This window comes from Mustelus asterias, chromosome 3, assembly GCF_964213995.1.
Source record: "Mustelus asterias chromosome 3, sMusAst1.hap1.1, whole genome shotgun sequence".
NCBI classification, from domain to species: domain Eukaryota; kingdom Metazoa; phylum Chordata; class Chondrichthyes; order Carcharhiniformes; family Triakidae; genus Mustelus; species Mustelus asterias.
Window position 1 is genome coordinate 142,685,366 of NC_135803.1, and position 20,573 is coordinate 142,705,938.

General features: G+C 47.0%; 1 protein-coding gene across 1 annotated transcript in view; it reads right to left on the minus strand.

The window, feature by feature from the left end:
- LOC144485102 (uncharacterized) overlaps positions 1–20,573 on the minus strand; it is a 95,066-nt gene that overhangs the window by 14,885 nt on the left and 59,608 nt on the right. The gene's annotated exons all lie outside the window — the stretch shown is intronic.

The window sequence follows — 20,573 nt, forward strand, 5'->3', positions numbered from 1 at the left end:
TCATGCTTTAAGAGACGTTTGATTTGGGTCTGGGGAATGTGTTTTTAAGATGGGAACATTCATGATTCTCATTGTGGAGAAGATATGCAGTCCTTCTCCAGTTTATTTACAGCTCCTCACCCTCCTTCTGTCCTGTCTGCAAAGAGAAGGCTCGTCAATGGGTCCTTTAGCAACTCCACTTGTTTTTTGCCCAAGACAAACCACCCTCCAAATCTGGACAGAAGCCATTCTTATTGCTCTGGTGTATTCCATTTAATCAGATCCCAATAATGAGGTAACTATATAGTTAGGGTAGATGGTGGCATAAGAACCTTCATATCATAAGATCATAGAATCCCTACAGTGCACAAGGGTCCATTCAGCCCATCAAGTCTGCACCGACTCTCTGAGAGAATATCTCAGTAAGAAGTTTAACAACACCAGGTTAAAGTCCAACAGGTTTATTTGGTAGCAAAAGCCACACTTTTGTGTGGCTTTTGCTACCAAATAAACCTGTTGGACTTTAACCTGGTGTTGTTAAACTTCTTACTGTGTTTACCCCAGTCCAACGCCGGCATCTCCACATCAAGAATATCTCACCCAGGCCCTCTTCCCCAGGCAGGAGGTAGCCTAGTGGTATTATCGCTAGACTATTAATCCAGAAACTCAGCTCATGTTCTGGGGAACCCAGGTTTGAATCTCGCCACGGCAGATGGTGGAACTTGAATTCAATAAAAAATATCTGGAATTAAGAATCTACTGATGACCATGAAACCATTGCCAATTGTCGGAAAAACCCATCTGTTTGACTAACGTCCTTTAGGGAAGGAAATCTGCCATCCTTACCTGGTTTGGCCTACATGTGACTCCAGAGCTGCAACAATGTGGTTGACTCTCAACTGCCCTCTGACCAAGGGCAACTAGGGATGGCCAATAAATGTTGACCAGCCAGCGACGCCCATGTCCCACATGAATGAAGAAAATATCCCCATAACACCATACCTTTCTCATGGCTGACCTATCTGACCGAAATTGTAACTGTGCGTGGCCAATTCACCTAACTGCACATTTTTAGAGTGTGGGAGGAAACCAGAGCACCTGGAGGAAACCCATGCAGGCACGGGGAGAACACGCAAACCCCACTCAGACAGTCACCCAGGGCCGGAATTGAACCCAGTTCCCTGGCCACTGTGAGACAGCAGTGCTAACCACTGTGCCCTGTGCCATCCTGGCGTACTTCCTGAATCAACCTGGCATGTAAAACAATCCTATTTGAGTAGACCAGCCATACACATACTGTGGCTACAAGAACAGGTCAGAGGTTGAGAATTCTGTGACAGGTAACTCACCTCCTGACTCCTCAAAGCCTATCCATAATCTACAAGCCTGCTACCTACACCAGATGCTGTGGTTCATTTAGGCAGTTCAGCACCACCTTCCCAAGGGCAATTAGGGATGGGCAACAACTCCTGGCTTTTGCCAGCGATGCCCATATGCTGTGCAAGCATCAAACAGGCACACGATACGTTTCAGAGTGAGATTTCAATTTCCAAACATGCTGATTTCAGCACTATTTTAGAAAGCAAGAGGAAAATAATTCCGCTGAATGGGAAACACTCCTTTACCCCGAGGCAGCATTCCCTAAACCAAAGGGATAAAGAACTTTAACATTACCACTCCAGGGAAGATCAGATATCAAGACTTTGGCATCGGAGACTAGAAAAGGGATGGGAAATCTTGGCCCCTCTGGTGGAAGGTAGCCCAGCGCTGGCATGGCTGCTCCCCATCAACTGTCCAGGGCGATTCTTCCTTCTGCATCCGACAAGACTCAAAGATCACTCTGAGCTTTTACTGTCTGGAATGGTTCCTGTTGGCAGCTTCCTTTCCCGGGCTTGTTCCAGCTGAGCACAGCCCTGCAGGTTATGAGCAGTAATGCCACGGGGAGAGGGGGGGCGGTGGGGGGGGGGGGGTGTGTGTGTGTGTGTGTGTGGGGGGGGGGGGGGGGGCGGGAGGGGGCGCAAAGGCTCAGTCAATGGCTAACAACACAGAGTGCAGCAACATTGGCTGTGGATTCAATGAGCTGTTTCATGTCGCTAGAGCTTTGGACTGACACAACCTTTTCATTCATTCACAAAACATTACCAGCAAATATGTTAAAAGATTGGGAGGGATGATTCAGAAATGAACGTGTTGTCCTCAGAATTAAGGGGTGTTGGAAATATTGTTGCAACCTTGTGGTTTTCAGAAGAGAGCGATCTGATTGTCCTAGAAGAATAAGAGATCCTCTTTGAACAATTCATATCGGCCAGGTTAATGGGGCCGCTACGGGTCAGAATCTTACCAGCCCATCTTTATATATGGGACTCGACTTTCCCAGCCATTTGGAGACTGGTTGGGAGAGGGGGTCCTTAAAGTGTCGAAGTAAGGCACGACTAGTGCCCGTCATGCCATCATCTTTTTGTTTGCCAAGAGGGTCGTGGAGAAGGTGGAAGAAGACCACCCCAGCCAAAAGCCAACAGAAGCACTGGGGAAGCAGTAGCCTAGTGGTATTATCGCTAGACTATTAATTGCCAGGGTTCAAATCCTGCCATGGCAGTTGGTGGAATTTGAATTCAATAAAAAAAATCTGGAATTAAGAATCTACTGATGACCATGAAACTATTGTTGATTGTCGGGAAAACCCATCTAGTTCACCAATGTCCTATAGGGAAGGAAATCTGTGGTTGACTCTCAACTGCCCCCTGAACAAGCCACTCAGTTCAAGGGCAACTAGGGATGGACAATAAATGCTGACCAGCCTGCCAGCGACGCCCATGTCCCATGGACGAATAAAAAGCAAAAAGTAGCCAATTAAGGGCTTCTCCCCTCTGCTGCTGGTACTTTACCGATGACAGGAAGGCCTTCTGCTGCATGGGGATGCCACCAGCGGATCCTTGGCAGCCTGCCAGTGGGCCCAGGAGGGGGCCCTTCTATTTTTAGGGAACATTAAAACTGACAAAGCCCCAGGGCCTGATGGCATCTATCCTAGACTGCTCAGGGAGACGAGAGATGAAATTGCTGGGCCTCTGACAGAAATCTTTGTCGCTTCTTTGGACACGGGTGAGGTCCCTGAGGATTGGAGGATAGCGAATGTGGTCCCGTTGTTTAAGAAGGGTATCAGGGATAACCCGGGAAATTATAGGTCGGTGAGCTTGACGTCCGTGGTAGGGATGTTGTTGGAGAGGATTCTTAGAGACAGGATGTATGTGCATTTAGAACGGAACAATCTCATTAGTGACAGACAGCATGGTTTTGTAAGAGGGAGGTCGTGCCTTACAAATTTGGTGGAGTTTTTTGAGGAAGTGACAAAAACGGTTGACGAAGGAAGGGCCGTGGATGTCGTCTATATGGATTTCAGTAAGTCATTTGACAAAGTCCCACATGGCAGGTTGGTTAAGAAGGTTAAGGCTCATGGGATACAAGGAGAAGTGGCTAGATGGGTGGAGAACTGGCTTGGCCATAGGAGACAGAGGGTAGCGGTCAAAGGGTCTTTTTCCGGCTGGAGGTCTGTGACCAGTGGTGTTCCGCAGGGCTCTGTACTGGGACCTCTGCTATTTGTGATATATATAAATGATTTGGAAGAAGGTGTAACTGGTGTTATCAGCAAGTTTGTGGATGACACGAAGATGGCTGGACTTGCAGATAGCGATGAGCATTGTCGGGCAATACAGCAGGATATAGATAGGCTGGAAAATTGGGCGGAGAGGTGGCAGATGGAATTTAATCCAGATAAATGCGAAGTGATGCATTTTGGAAGAAATAATGTAGGGAGGAGTTATACAATAAATGGCAGAGCCATCAAGAGTATAGAAACACAGAGGGACCTAGGTGTGCAAGTCCACAAATCCTTGAAGGTGGCAACACAGGTAGAGAAGGTGGTGAAAAAGGCATATGGTATGCTTGCCTTTATAGGATGGGGTATAGAGTATAAAAGCTGGAGTCTGATGATGCAGCTGTATAGAACGCTGGTTAGGCCACATTTGGAGTACTGCGTCCAGTTCTGGTCGCCGCACTACCAGAAGGACGTGGAGGCATTAGAGAGAGTGCAGAGAAGGTTTACCAGGATGTTGCCTGGTATGGAGGGTCTTAGCTATGAGGAGAGATTGGGTAAACTGGGGTTGTTCTCCCTGGAAAGATGGAGAATGAGGGGAGATCTAATAGAGGTGTACAAGATTATGAAGGGTATAGATAGGGTGAACGGTGGGAAGCTTTTTCCCAGGTCGGAGGTGACGATCACGAGGGGTCATGGCATCAAGGTGAGAGGGGCGAAGTATAACTCAGATATTAGAGGGATGTTTTTTAAACAGAGGGTGGTGGGGGCCTGGAATGTGCTGCCAAGTAGGGTGGTGGAGGCAGACACGCTGACATCGTTTAAGACTTACCTGGATAGTCACATGAGCAGCCTGGGAATGGAGGGATACAAACGATTGGTCTAGTTGGACCAAGGAGCGGCACAGGCTTGGAGGACCGAAGGGCCTGTTTCCTGTGCTGTACTGTTCTTTGTTTGTTCGTTATTCAGGCATTTTTTTGGTTCACACAGGATGGCAATGGCTGCCCACCGAAACAATGCTCCACTGCCCTCACCTACACCCGCCAAGAAACCTCCCCAGGATTTACCCAAGTGGCCCCAAACCGCCCAACCCCACTGACCTTCCAGCTGGGGCCTCTGATTGGTTGGCAGCTCCTGAGGGCAGCTGGCTGTCCTTTAGTTGTCTGACCCCTAATAAAATGCAGCCACTGGTCCTGAAACAGTTAAGATGGGGTCACTCTCCGTGTGCTGTGGCGCCCCCTCCCCCCCCTCTCCCTCCCTGCCTCCCCCCACTGCCCACCCACCTACAATCAGGATTCCCCACTGCGAATATAAAGTCCTGGCCATGACGTATAAAATTGGTTGAAATGTTAGCGACAACATCGAACCATACAGGTTTCTCGCACTAAAGGAGGCCATTTGATCCATCATGCTTGTGCCAGCCCTTTGTTAAATCAATCCAGAACTAACCACACTGCTTAGCTTTCTCCCTGTATCTCCCCTGCTTCCTCCATACTCCACCAACCCTCTCCTAACCTCTCTCCTCATTCCACTACTGGCTATTGGAACCTGAGGAACCCTCATCCCATTAACCCGAGGAAATATCCTTTCACAATTCAGAGGTTTGGACCTCCTTCAGCACGCCCGCTCAGGTGGCTCGCTTAGCATTCAGAAACAGGCTGTTCGGTTCATCAATGCCGCTCATATTCAAAGAAACTTATGAGCAATCGCCATGGGTTTAGCTGCCGGTCAACTGAGTCATACAGATTGCTAAAGAAAAACCTTGGATCAACTCGGGACTGTGCTGGGTGAATTCTTGTCAACCACCCACCCCAACCATCGCCTGTGCCCACGCCTAGTTTGTTATCTGGACACCCTTTGCTGGAATATGTGTGTGGACAGTGGGCCCAGTCCAAGATTAACTATAAGCTTTAACTGCAGGATTCGAATGCAGAGATAATAAACAGCACAATCGAGCAGGTTTGGGCCTGGCTGTGATGTCATTCTAGAGACCTAGGCAACCACCTCGCCAACGCCCACTGTCTGGACCTGCACTTGATTAACGTATTAGAGGGCACAGGGAGTGTCCAGAAACATATCCCGGCATCAGAAAGTGCCAGCGGGACAAGAGAGAGCTGAAAACGGACAGAACTACCAATTCTGCTTCTTCACGCAATCTCCAATCCTGCACTTAAAAAAAAAACCTTCTCTGATATGGATGCCGTTAGCAAGGCTGGCATCCATTGCCCGCGAGAGGAAGATGTGAGATCTCTCCTTGAACTGCTGCCGTGCATTCAGTGAAGCTATTCCCACACTGTCGTTAGGTATGGAGTCCCAGGATTCTGAGCAGCAACAATGAAGGAATGGCAAGATATTCCCAAATTGGGACCTTGGGTGACTTGGGGAGAACTTGAAAGTGGCACAACACCTTGGGCTTTGCAATGGGAAGCCAAGCAAGCTGAACTAACCTAAAGATAAAGATAAATGCTCAGATGGAAAAAGTCCCATAATCAGATAAATGGCCATGCATATGTGTTTAATAAGCTGAAAACATTCACCAACGGGTTTTACTGAGATTTTATCATGGTGGTTAGCGCTGCTGCCTCACAGCGCCAGGGACTTGGGTTCAATTCCCGGCTTGGGTCACTGTCTGTGTGGAGTTTGCACATTCTTCCCGTGTCTGTATGGGCTTCCTCCGGGTGCTCCGGTTTCCTCCAGTCTGAAAGACACGCTGATTAGGTGGATTGGCTGTGCTAAATTCTCCCTCAGTGTACCCGAACAGAGGCCGGAACGTGGCAACTAGGGGATTTTCACAGTAACTTCATTGCAGTGTTAATGTAAGCCTACTTGTGGCACTAATAAATAAACTTTAAACAAACACTACAGTGCAGAAGGAGACCATTCGGGCCATCGTACTGCACTGACAACAATCCCACCCAGGCCGTATCCCCATAACCCCAGGTATTTACCCTACTAATCCCCCTGACACTAAGGGGGATTTTAGCATGGCCAATCAACCTAACCTGCACATCTTTGGACTGTGGGAGGAAATCGGAGCACCCGGAGGAAACCCACGCAGACAAGGAGAGAACATGCAAACTCCACACAGACAGTGACCCGAGGCTGGAATTGAACCCGGGTCCCTGGCACTGTGAGGCAGCAGTGCTAACTACTGTGCTGCCGTGTTGCCCATTTTACTTTTTTTCAGAGGCCTATCTGCAATGCGCCTTGGGGTGACTTTTATGTTTAAGGCACTGTATAAATGCAGGTTGTTGTTGCTGTGCTGATGTTAACAGTAGTTAGGACGGTTAGGGACGGGACAGTATTGTTGGGTTGGATTTTGTCAATGGTGAATAAATGGTGTCAGCCATTCATTATGCTCATGTTTGCTCCCAGACCTCCTTTGGGATTTTGTATTGGAATTGACTGCAAATTGCAGAACCAAACTTCTGGAGAGCCCAACACGAGGGATCGGGGAGCTGCGTCAACCGTGCATGCAACTTCTTAACCAATCAGATCAAGCCTGAACCAGGAAGTGCGAGTTAGAATGCAGTATTTAATTCAATGTTAACTCAGGTTCAGAAAGCAAAATAAAGCGAGGGAAAGAAAAAAATGGATGAAGAGAGAGGAATCAGAGATTTTTTAAAACAATAACTATTAACCCAGAATAAATCTGAATAACTTGTAAAAGTTAATTTTCAACTTCAACTTCAAAGGCAATTTCCATTGTAGTTTGGCAGTAATTAAGACTTATCACCCTGTTACAAATTCACTGGAATGTGGACAAGTCCAAACCTTTTCTGTCAGATTGAATAGGCACGTATCATACGAGCATGTGTGGTTAGCACTGCTGCCTCACAGCGCCAGGGACCCGGGTTCGATTCCCGGCTTGGGTCACTGCCTGTACGGAGTCTGCACGTTTTCCCCGTATCTGCGTGGGTTTCCTCCGGGTGCTCCGGGTACCTCCCACAGTCCGAAAGGCATGCAGGTTAGGTGGATTGAACATGCTAAATTCTCCCTCAGTGTCCCAAACAGGCACCAGAGTGTGGCGACTAGGGGATTTTCACAGTAACGTCATTGCAGTGTTAATGTAAGCCTACTTGTGACTAATAAATAAACTTTAACTTTAAAGGTTAGCGGGTGTGAATTGATTGGGTGCATTCAAACTGACAAGAACACACTTATCCTCCCACAAGGTGTACAGTAGCGACTTGCCAAGGCGTCTTCTACAGAGAAACTTCACACTCGCAATCTCTACCACCTAGGGCAGCTAGTAATTCCTCCCAGATGTGCTGGTTAGGTGCTAAATTCTCCCTTAGCGTACCCCAACAGGTGCTAGAGTGTGGCAACTAGGGGATTTTCACAGTAATTTCATTGCTGTGTTGATTTAAGCCTACTTGTGACACTAATAAATTAATAAATAAATAGGAAGACAGTGTGTCACAAGGATGGATGTGTTGGCCGACTAATGGCTGGATCATGGGGGAAAAGCCATACAACAAAACCTCCAGGAATACATTTAATCACCTTGGTAACACTATCTGTGCATCCTCCATGCCAGCGAACAGTTACAATTACTTTTTAACCCTCCCTGTTGCTTGTATCTTCGATGTGGAGATGCCGGCATTGGACTGGGGTGAACACAGTAAGAAGTCTCACAACACCAGGTTAAATTCCAACAGGTTTATTTGGTAGCAAATACCATAAGCTTTCGGAGCACTGCTCCTTCGTCAGATGGAGTGGAAAAGTGCTCTCAAACAGTGCAAACAGACACAAAATCAAGTTACAGAATACTGATTAAAATGCGAATCCTACAGCCAGCCAGGTCTTAAAGGTACAGACAATGTGGGTGGAGGGAACATTAAACACAGGTAAAAGATATTGTATCCTCCCCAGTTACCGATAATGTGGAAAGGAAATGTGCAGGTTACCACAAGTGCAAACATTTGAAATGTTGACCAGTTTTAGTCAAGCGATCTTGATGATTTTTCATCACATTTGTTTTTGTCAGTCTACACTCGCACGCATTCATGAGCGACATTGCAAGTGTTGTAAAAACCCAATTTCAGATCAGTCTTTACATGTTTGTATTATTTCAGTATTATCCAGAAATCTTTTCGGATGAAATTAATCATTCTGGCCCAGGATTCCAGCAGAGTCAATAACTTCTTAAAGAGTTTCATGCCATAACTCATCCTTTCCCAGGATCTCATAAAAAGACCTTCCCCATGTCTGTTTTCATGTCCTGCTGTAATGTTCTGGCTTTTAGAAGCCAGCCTTGATGCCACGTTACCACGATTTCAAATCTTTCCACAGAAATAGAATCATAAAATCCCTACAGTGCAGAAGGAGGCCACTCGGCCCATTGAGTCTTGAATCACCGACAACAATCCCTCCCCTGGCCCTATCCCCACAACCCCACACATTTACCCCTCTAATCCCTCCAACCTACTCATCCCGGGTGATGCACCATCAATCGAGCAAAGACTAGTTTGTATGCAAGAACAAATAGGCTTTTATTAGCAAAAGACTTGGAGCACACCCATGCCGATGAACTGGTCCAGACTGAGGCAGGGGGGTGGGGAGCAGTCGCCTTTATACCTGGACCGGGGGGGGGGGGGAGGAGTCTCGGGTAGGGCGGGCAGGGATGTGTCCAGGCATGTCACAGATACAGGTAATAAGCTAACAGTGGTTTACCACACCGGGACACTAAGGGGCAATTTAACATGGCCAACCAACCTAACCTGCACATCTTTGGAGTGGGGGAGGAAACTGGAGCACCCAAACGAAACCCACCTAGGGTCAGTTTAGCATGGCCAATTAACCTAAGCCGTACATCTTTGGGCTGTGGGAGGAAAGCGTTTTCACACGGTGCAAGAGTCAATTACTAGGGGGCATAGGTTTAAAGGAGATGTATGAGGCAAGTTTTTTTACACAGAGGGTGGTGGGTGCCTGGAACTCACTGCCGGGGGAGGTAGTGGAAGCAAATATGATAGTGAGGTTTCATGGACAAATACATGAATAGGATGGGAATTGAGGGATATGGTCCTCGGAAGGGTAGGGGGTTTTAGTTCAGTCAGGCAGCATAGTCGGTGCAGGCTTGGAGGGCCGAAGGGCTCTTTGAAACAGGAGCATCCGGAGGAAACCCAGACACGGGGAGAAGGTGCAAACTCCACACAGACAGTCACCCGAGGCTGGAATTGAACCTGGGTCCCTGGCGCTGTGAAGCAGCAGTGCTAGCTACTGTATACCACCCCTTATCTTTCCTTTAACCTTGCTGTTGTTTCACCCTGGAAGCTATCATCTGAATTTTCCAAAAATAAGGCCCCTTTCAGCAGGGTTCCATGAACAGGAGTGGTGGCAATCTTGAGCAGTCCATCGCCACCAGCCAACGATCCCCCCACACCAAACCACCCCCCCCACCTCCCAGACTGGGGCCACATAGTCTCAGCCTTCAGACAGACCTCAGACCTCTGTGAAGGAAACTCCCACGCCATAGGTGTATGGAACACGCTGCTAGGGGTGGTGGTACAGACAGATATGATAGGAGCTTGTAAGGGCTTTAATTTATTAGTATTAGTGTAACAAATAGGCTTACATTAACACTGCAATGAAGTTATTGTGAAAATCCTCTAGTCGCCACACTCCGGCGCCTGTTCAGGTAAACTGAAGGAGAATTTAGCACGGCCAATGCACCTAACCAGCACGTCATTTGGACTGTGGGAGGAAAGCGGAGCACCCGGAGGAAACCCACGCCGACATGGGGAGAACGTGCAGACTCCGCACAGACAGTGACCCAAGCTGGGAATTGAACCTGGGTTCCTGGTGCTGTGAGGCACCAACGTTAACAACTGTGCCACTAGATAAGCTGCCTTCTAGGTAAGCACAAGGAATAGAGGGATATGGACCAAGAACAGGTAGAAGGGATTAGTTTAATTTGGTGTCATGGGTTAAAGGGCCTGTTCCTTTGCTGCACTGTTCTATGTTCTATTTTAGCAAACAACATCTTGAGCTATGGTGAGGAATAAAGCCATATGTTCCAGTGAAGTTATGACATCGATTGCCATGTAACAGTCTGTGAATTCAGTATTTTCATTTAAACATTCAGCAGTAGGAGTTGACTAATTCTTTACTGAATTGATCAAAGTGCTGGAGTGAAACTCTTGGATACAAGAACGTGGCGATTGTTGGAGAGGTCTACCCAGTTTAATTCCCAATACCCTGCTTAGGTACATGATGTGACAATGGTGAAGTTGTCGATTAATCATTGCTATTAATCTCCATTCATTAGTCTACAACTGACCCAGACATGACATATGGAAAACCTCTTGTGCTGGTCACTGGCCTCAGTAAATCCTGGAAGTTTACTTTGGTTGTCAATGACAACCATGCTGGGAGCTGGCAGCAGGAACTGTGGGACTAGAGCAATAACTCTGAGGTTCCGCATTCAAATCTCACCAAAAACCTGGTCATTTGTGAATTAACACTGGGGAATACTTGACCATTAAAGCAGCTGTATTGTTATAAAAATCCAAATGACTCAGTAATAGTTTGCTACCCGGTCAGACTCACCATGGTGTCCTATAGGATCATAAGATATACGAGCAAAATTAGATCATTCGGCCCATCGAGTCTGCTCCACCATTCAATAATGGCTGATATGATTCTCATCCTCATTCTCCTGCCTTCTCTCCATAACCCTTGATCCCCTTATTGATCAAGAACCTACCAATCTCTGTCTTGAAGACACTCAATGACCTGGCCTCCACAGCCCTCTGTGGCAATAAGTTCCACAGATTCACCACCCTCTGACTGAAGAAATTCCTCGTCATCTCAGTCTTAAAGGAGCGTCCCTTCACTCTGAAGTTGTGCCCTCAAGTTCTAGTCTCTCCCACTCGTGGAAACATCCTCTCCACGTCCACTCTATCTAGGCCTCTCAGTATTCTCTAAGTTTCAATTAATTCACCCCCTCATCCTTCTAAACTCCGAGTATAGACCCAGACTCCTCAACGGCTCCTCATATGACAAAGCCTTCATTCCTGGGATCATTCTTGTGAACTTCCTCTGGACCCCCTCCAAGGCCAGCACATCCATTCCTTAGGTATGGGGCCCAAAACTGCTGACAATATTCCAAATGGGGTCTGACCAGAGTCTTATACAGCCTCAGCAGTGCATCCCTGCTCTTGTAGTATAGCCCTTCAGAAATGAAGGCTGTCCCATATTATCTACCCCCAGTTGTTTGATACACCTCAGGGCATTAAGGATAGACTAAAATGGAGTCTATATCCACAATGGGAGAACAATGTTTTAAATAATGACCACTACGAAAGCAGTTCTCACTAACAAGACAGGAATGCTCAATCCTTAATTTAAGCTTGTGGAAAAACAACTACAGCAGAGATTCAATGATAAAATAATCTTTGAATCGTGGCTCTGATGTTTGCTGGGAGGTAGTGAAGGAGCAGTTAAGGATTAGAGGAGAAATTTTGCTTGGGAAGGGAAGTTGGTAGGGGGATCGAGGAAGTTCGAGATCCATGGGGAGATGGCGGGAGAAGGTGTTGGCGGGGGTGGGGGGAGGGGTTGGAGATCTTGGAGGGATGGGGGGGGGAATGTCAGATGATCATGGAGATGGAAGCTTGTTAAGCCCCGAGGACGCAATCCCGCTTCTCCTGACCCTCAAGCTGTGGAATAAACGCACTTACTTCATGGAACCAGCCCTTCTGGCCTCCTTTTACCGATTGGATTTCCTGAGGCCTGGGAAAGCCAGCCAAAACAAGTAAAAGTAAAATACATGCATAACTGGAAGCTGGAAGACGCTTAAAAGGTTTTACTAATCAACCTGCCAGGCCCTGCCCACCGCTTTTAAGATCAGCAGTAGGTGGGGTTGGAGTCAGATTTGAAATTTTTCAAATTTTGGCGTTCCATCCATTGACTCTGCCTACACTTCCTGCTGCCTCGGAAAAGCAGCCAGCATAATAAAGGACCCCACGCACTCCAGACATTCTCTCTTCCACCTTCTTCTGTCAGGAAAAAGATACAAAAGTCTAAGGTCACGTACCAACCGACTCAAGAACACCTTCTTCCCTGCTGCCACCAGACATTTGAATGGATCTACCTCATAGAATCCCTACAGTTCAGGAGGCCATTCGGCTCATCGAGCCTGCAACAACAACAACAACAACAACAACCCCACCCTATCCCCAAAACCTCACATATTTATCCTGCTAAAACTAAGGTCAATTTATCATGGCCAATCAACCGAACCCGCACATCTTAGGAATGTGGGAGGAAACCGGAGCACCCGGAGAAAACCCATGCAGACACGGGGAGAACGTGCAAGCTCCACACAGACAGTGACCCAAGCTGGGAATCGAAACCGGGTCCCTGGCGCTGTGAGGCAGCAGTGTTAACCCCCACTGTGCCGCCATGTCGTCCAATGTTAAGTTGATCTTTCTCTGCACCCGATCTGTAACTGTAACACTATATTCTGCACCCTCTCCTTTCCTTCTCCCCTATGTACTCTATGAACGGTATGTTTTGTCTGTATAGCATGGAATACTTTTCACTGTATCCCAATACATGTGACAAGAATAAATCAAATCCATCCATTCTAAAGGTGGGCGGGGGCTTAATGTCACCCTCACTGCATAGAGAGAGCCCCACTCAGCCCATTGTGCTGATACCAACACTTAAAGTTTATTATTAGTGTCACAGGTAGGCTTACATTAACACTTCAATGAAGTGACTGTGAAAATCTCCTAAACGCCACACTCCGGCACCTGTTCGGGTACACTGAGGGAGAATTTAGCACGGCCAATGCAGCTAACCAGCACGTCCTTCAGACTGTGGGAGGAAACTGGAGCACCCGGAAGAAACCCATGCAGACACAGGGAGAAGCCGGGAATTGAACCCAGGTCCCTGGCGCTGTGAGACAGCAGCACTAACCACTGAGCCACCACGCTTTATTGGGTCTAATCAATTTGTCCCACTCCCTTACTCTTTCCCTGTAACCTCGCAAACGTTTCTCCCTGAAATAGATAACCGTATTAATTTTTTGTCACAATAATCACAGAATAGTGTGAAAAATATATTCATTTGCACGCAAGGATTAATTTCTGCACACGCTCCTTTTAAAGCTCTTCAGACGGAAAAGAAAAGTTGAAGTTGGAAATTTAAATTAGTCACAATCATTAATATAACGCAAAGACACAAGTTTTAAAATGAATTGTTTTGAAGGAGTTTCAGCAGGTCCCTGGAAACTGCCAGACTTCCACTGAGAGTCTCAAAGTGCAATATCTAGCCAGGGGATAGATGTAGGAGAAAGAGATTTTAGCTATTTCTTGGCAATAGTAACATGCAAAGTCTGTCTGAGAGAAGTGAAGCCAAAAGCCTTTCTGAAACATTTCCAATGTGGTGACAAGAATCATTAAACAAAGCCAAGTTTGAATGTCGCGTCTAGCTTCCATTTCTTTTCCTAAACTAACAGGATTATAATTAAGACAGTAAAAACGTCTGGAAAATGTCTGAGTTCTCTGAGGCTTACAGGCCCGGGTAGTCAGAGTCAGGTATCACAGCCATGGCTCCCTTTCAGGAAACTGAACTCTTTCCAGCTCTCTGGAACTGTCTAAACCGTAAGGCGAGCCTAGCATGGCCATTGATGGGCATTCTGGGGTCTGCCGCCCGCACAGACAGATTGCAAAGGGAAGGTTTAAGCTTAACAGTGTCTGAGGACCCTTTGCAATGCATGATCCACAAGACATGCCCAAACATTTCATTGCAAAATTTCAGGCCATTCAAAACCAGCATCAACGTAGCCCAGTCCCATCATGCAAACCAGCCTCCCATCCATCGACTCCGTCTGCACTTACTGCTGCCTCGGAAAAGCAGCCAGCATAATCAAGGACCCCATTCACCCCGGACATACTCCCTTCCACCTTCTTCCATCAGGAAAAAGATACAAAAGTCTCAGAACACAACCAACTTGAGAACAGTTTCTTCCCTGCTGCCAACAGACTTTTGAATGGACATACCATTCTTTCCCTGGGGGTGTCATGGTGGCATAGTGGTGAGCACCGCTGCCTCAGAGCACCAGAGACCTGTGTTCAATTCTGACCTGTGTGGAGTTTGCACGTTCTCCCCGTGCCTGCGTGGGTTTCCTCCGGGTGCTCTGGTTTCCTCCCACAGTCCAAAGATGTGCAGGTTAGGCTGATTGGCCATGATGAATTGCCCCTGAGTGTCAGGGAGATTAGCAGGGTAAATACGTGAGGTTACAGGGATGGGGCGTGGGTGTGATTGTTGTCGGTGCAGGCTCGATGGGCTGAATGGCCTTTTTGCAATGTAGGGATTCTATATATTAAGCTGATCTTTCTCTACGCCCTATTTGTAACTGCAACACTACATTCTGCACCCTCTCCCTTCCTTCTCCCCTGTGTACTCCATGTATGATATGTTTTGTCTGTATAGCGCGCAAGAAACAATACTTTTCAGTGTATATTAATACATGTGACAATGATAAATCAAATTAAATCAAATGAAAGGCGGGAGGAGTTCTGCCTGAATCAACAACTTTATATTTATTCAGTGTCTTTAACATAAAAGTGACGCCAAGGTACTCCACAGGAGCACACTAGAACAAAATATACCGCTGAACCATTTCAGGAGAATTGTTCAAAGGAACAAAAACTTGATCAAAGAGGGTAGACTTTAAGAAGTGTCTCCAAGGAGCAAAAAGAGATAGAGAGGTGGAAATTCCGGAGCTCAGCACCTAGGGGGTAGGTTTTCCTGTCCCGCCCACCATGAGAATCATCGCAGGCCTGACAGACAATTTGACGGACCCTTGAAAGGTCCGTTGATTCAGGGAATTTCTAGTCTCAGGGTGGGCACAATCTGGAAATCCCACCCGAGGCAACGCAAGGCACGGCCACCAATGTGGGAGTGATTACAAATCGGGAATGCTCAAGTGGTCGGTTGAGTGCAGGCCAGGACACTGGGACTGACCCATTCCCACATGGATAGTGAAGCGGATGGGCACCTGATTACTTGGACCAGGATTCTGAGTGATTCTGCATCCTATTCTCGGTCTGGACTCTGCACCAGAAGGCAAATACAGAAAGGCTCACACTATCACATTCTAAACAAAGCTTCTTTATGCATTTAAATAAACCTCTCCAGTTTCTGTTCATATCCCCTTAATTTGAAGTTTGCCTCGTCTGTGTCACACACTAATCCATGTCTGAGACAGACAGGTACCCAACTACACTCAAGCTCCTGTTGTTTCGGAGTTTCACTGCAGTGGAAATCCAGCAGAGGTTGGCAACATTTCACCAGGTCTCTATTCCCAGTCGGAATGGGGATGATTGGCTAAATCTCCTGTCAATCACTTCCAGAGTCCACTCTTCTGCAATTGCGGTTTCCTATACTTACCGCACATTACTGGCAAAGTGACTGTGATAATCCCCACGAGATCCATGGGGAATCACTGACTGATCTCCCTGTGGGGCTCGTTGAGTACGAGTTGCCCTGGTAACAAGCAGTGGCCTGCCCAGCTGGAACTCATTACCTGAGCTTTTTATAAGGCAGGCCCAGGACTGGGCCTGCTGAACTGTAGTTCCAGGCAGGGACAAGTGTGTGAACACTACAGTCGTGGTTTTACTTAGCATTTTGTAATAAACTATGTTCCTTTCCAGTCTGGCTCCCTGAGTCATTAATGTCACCATGCGCCGCAGGGTCTTTTCATAAAGTGGCATTGTAACTTGTATACCAGAGGCTTGGCTTATAGGATCTCGAGATAGGAGTTCAAATCCTGTCACAATTACTGGGGGGAATTTAAATTCAGTTAACCGCATAAAATCTGGATTAAAAATACTACAATTCAAGTTGATAACCACAAAACATTTGAGTTTTACATGAAAACCCATCTGGTTAGTGATGTCCTTTAGGGAAGGAAATCCACTGTCGATACCTCATAGAAACCCTACAGTGCAGAAAGAGGCCATCTGGCCCATCAAGTCTGCACCGACCACAATCCCACCCAGGCCCTACCCCCTTATCCCTACACATTTACCCACTAATCCCTCTAACCTATACATCTCAGGACACTAAGGGGCAATTTTAGCATGGCCAATCAACCTAACCCACACATCTTTGGACTGTGGGAGGAAACCAGAGCACCCGGAGTGTGGGAAACCACTGTTATATGTTATCTGTAGTGGTTAACCACCGTAGTTAGTATTTCTCATTACCTGTATATGTGGCACATCCCTGTCGGTTCCGCCCAAGTCTCCTCCCCCTGGTCTGGGTATAAAGGCGGTGGCTCCTCCCCCTTGCCCTCAGTTCAGACCAGATCACCGACAGGGATGGCTCCAAGTCCTTGCTAATAAAAGCCTATTTGTCTTGCTCACAACTAGTCTTGACTCGATTGATAGTGCATCACGGAGGAAATCCACGCAGACACGAGGAGAATGTGCAAACTCCACACAGGTAGTGACTCAAGCCGGGAATCGAACCCAGGTCCCTGGAGCTGTGAAGCAGCAGTGCTAACCACTGTGCTACCGTGCCGCCCTTGGTCTGGCGTCTCCAGACCCACAGTCATGTGATTCATTTTGAACTTCCGTATGAAATGGCCCACAAGCAATTCAGTTGGAGAGGGATAGGCAGTAAATTCTGGCCTTGCCAGTGGCAGCCACATAACAGAGATTTTTAAAAAATTGTTAGCTGTAAAATAGACATTTTAATTTTAACCCATTGGCTAACAAGACGGTGCCAAGACTCCGATAGAATCATAGAATCATACAGTGCAGAAGAAGGCCATTCAGCCCATCGAGTCTGCACGGACCACAATCCCACCCAGGCCCTAAGCCCATAACCCCATACATTTACCCCAGCCAGTCCCCCTGACACTAAGGAGTTTACAGATCTGCTGGTATTCCCCTCCCAGTGAGAGCCTTGCGTGTAATGACAAAATCGGAACACACACACACACTGTCTGCTCAGAGACACAAATGTGTATTGAATGAGCTAGATCTTCCACAAAATAAGTGTTATTCAGGATCGGATCAGGAGCTTATAGAACAGCACAGAACAGGCCCTTCGGCCCACGATGTTGTGCCGAGCTTTATCTGAAACCAAGATCAAGCGATCCCACTCCCTATCATCCTGGTGTGCTCCATGTGCATATCCAATAACCGCTTAAATGTTCCTAAAGTGTCTGACTCCACTATCACTGCAGGCAGTCCATTCCACACCCCAACCACTCTCTGCGTAAAGAACCTACCTCTGATATCCTTCCTATATCTCCCACCATGAACCCTATAGTTATGCCCCCTTGTAATAGCTCCATCCACCCGAGGAAATAGTCTTTGAACGTTCACTCTATCTATCCCCTTCATCATTTTATAAATCTCTATTAAGTCTCCCCTCAGCCTCCTCTGCTCCAGAGAGAACAGCCCTAGCTCCCTCAACCTTTCCTCATAAGACCTACCCTCTAAACCAGGCAGCATCCTGGTAAATCTCCTCTGCACTCTTTCCAGCGCTTCCACATCCTTCTTATAGTGAGGTGACCAGAACTGCACACAATATTCCAAACGTGGTCTCACCAAAGTCCTGTACAGTTGCAGCATAACCCCACGGCTCTTAAACTCCAACCCCCTGTTAATAAAAGCTAACACACTATAGGCCTTCTTCACAGCTCTAGCCACTTGAGTGACAACCTTTAGAGATCTGTGGATATGGACCCCAACATTTCTCTGTTCCTCCACAGTCTTCAGAACCCTACCTTTGACCCTGTAGTCCACATTTAAATTAGTCCTACCAAAATGAATCACCTCACATTTATCAGGGTTAAACTCCATTTGCCATTTTTCAGCCCAGCTTTGCATCCTATCTATGTCTCTTTGCAGCCTACAACAGCCCTCCACCTCATCCACTACTCCACCAATCTTGGTGTCATCAGCAAATTTACTGATCCACCCTTCAGCCCCATCCTCCAAGTCATTAATAAAAATCACAAAGAGCAGAGGATCAAGCACTGATCCCTGTGGCACTCCGCTAGCAACCTGCCTCCAGTCCGAAAATTTTCCATCCACCACCACCCTCTGTCTTCGATCAGATAGCCAGTTACCTATCCAATCTGCCAACTTTCCCTCTATCCCACACCTCCTTACTTTCATCATAAGCCGACCATGGGGGACCTCATCAAACGCCTTACTAAAATCCATGTATATGACATCAACTGCCCTACCTCCATCAACACACTTAGTGACCTCCTCAAAAAATTCAATCAATCTTATCTTAGGAAGAAAGGTTTTACAGGTTGGGCCTATACCCATTGGAGTTTAGAAGAATAACAGGTGATCTTATTAAGATCCTGAGGGGATTTGATAAGGCGGATGCTAGAATGTTTCCACTTGTGGGAGAGACTAGGGGACGCAGCTTAAGAATAAAAGGTCTGCCATTTAAGACGGAGACGAGGAGAAATGTTTTCTCAGAGGGTGGTTAGCATGTGAAATTCTCTTTCATAGAAAGCAGTGGGGACTGGGTCATTCCATTTATTCAAGGCAGAGTTGGTTCTTAATAAACAAGGGAGTAATAGGGATGGGTTTAGGGACAGACTGGAAAGTGGAGTAGAGACCATAACAAGATCAGCCATGATCTTATTGAAGGTGAGACAGACTCAAAGGGCTGAATAGCCTACTCCTGCTCCTATGTTCCTAGTCAATCACGCAGCCCGCTATGTTGGAAAGCCTGGTTTTAGTGCGGCTCCGTAGTAACAAACCACTTCTTTTTGTTTATGGCGGTAGTGTAGGCAATGATAAAAGAAGATAATTATCCTCTCAGCTACCTGGGGTAAGACTAGACCTCCCTCAGCTTGTTCCCCACACCTACAAACCTGAAATACAATTCCTCCCTCCCTCCCCCACCACCTCAAAACCTAAATGGCAGAACCAGTCAGCTCCAAGCTTCAACTGAGAACAGAGAAACCTCCCCACCTCACGTCCCATTCAGAACCACACCCTCTGAAGGAAACATGACTAAAGGCTGGTGCACCTTCCAGTTTAGTGTCAACAGTGCCAAATTACAAGCGAGGAGGATATCATTCTGATAGTTAACCTAACCATCAGGAAATCGATCTCAAAACCTTATTCTTTTCAATGAATACGAATCACATTCATGCATGTAAGGAGGACAAGCTGGTTACGCAGTGACCTCATTAGTCGTATCACGCAATGTCAAGTCTTTCTTTCTCAATAATAACTCAGACAAGTGATTTACAGTTTAATTAGAGTAAGAGGGATCTAATTGGCTTGAATCCCAGAACGATTATGCCTTTTGCTGAACAACAATACAATAACTTTTATTTATATAATGTCTTTCACAGAGTAAAAACATTCCACAGCTTCACAGGAACAACATTTGACACAGAGCCACAAAAGGGGATAAAGGGCCAGGTGACTAAAAACTAAAGTGTGTCTTAAATAAAGAGAGAGAGAAGTGGGCAGTGGAATTCCAGCCCTTAGGGACTTGCCAACTGAAGGCAAGGCCACCAATGGTAGACCAATTCAAATTGAGGATACTTATTTGGAGGAGTGCTGATGTCTAGAAGGGTTAGAGGGGCAGGGGAGAGATTCCAGAAGAGATTCAGAGACTCCAGAAACTCTGCCCCCCCCCTCTTGCACATTCACCTGGATGTTACACCCCCTCTTACAACTTCCCCCCCCTCCGAATTCCCACCTGCCCCTCCCCAGACAGCACCCCCTCCCCGCACTGAGCTTTTCCTCACCACTCCACCCCCCACACTCCCTCCTTCCACTGGACACGTTCCGAACTCCCTCTTCACTTCCTCCCCACTTATACATTCTCCCCTGTGCCACCTTCCCACTTGGACACCCTCCAGACACCTTCCCTGCTCCATAACCCCCTCCTTCCCCAGGATACCTTTCCCACCCGTGACTTCTGTCTCTCCGTCGCAGCTTCAGCCAGCAAACACCTTCATACTCCTGACACCTTCATATTTTTTTATTCATTCGTG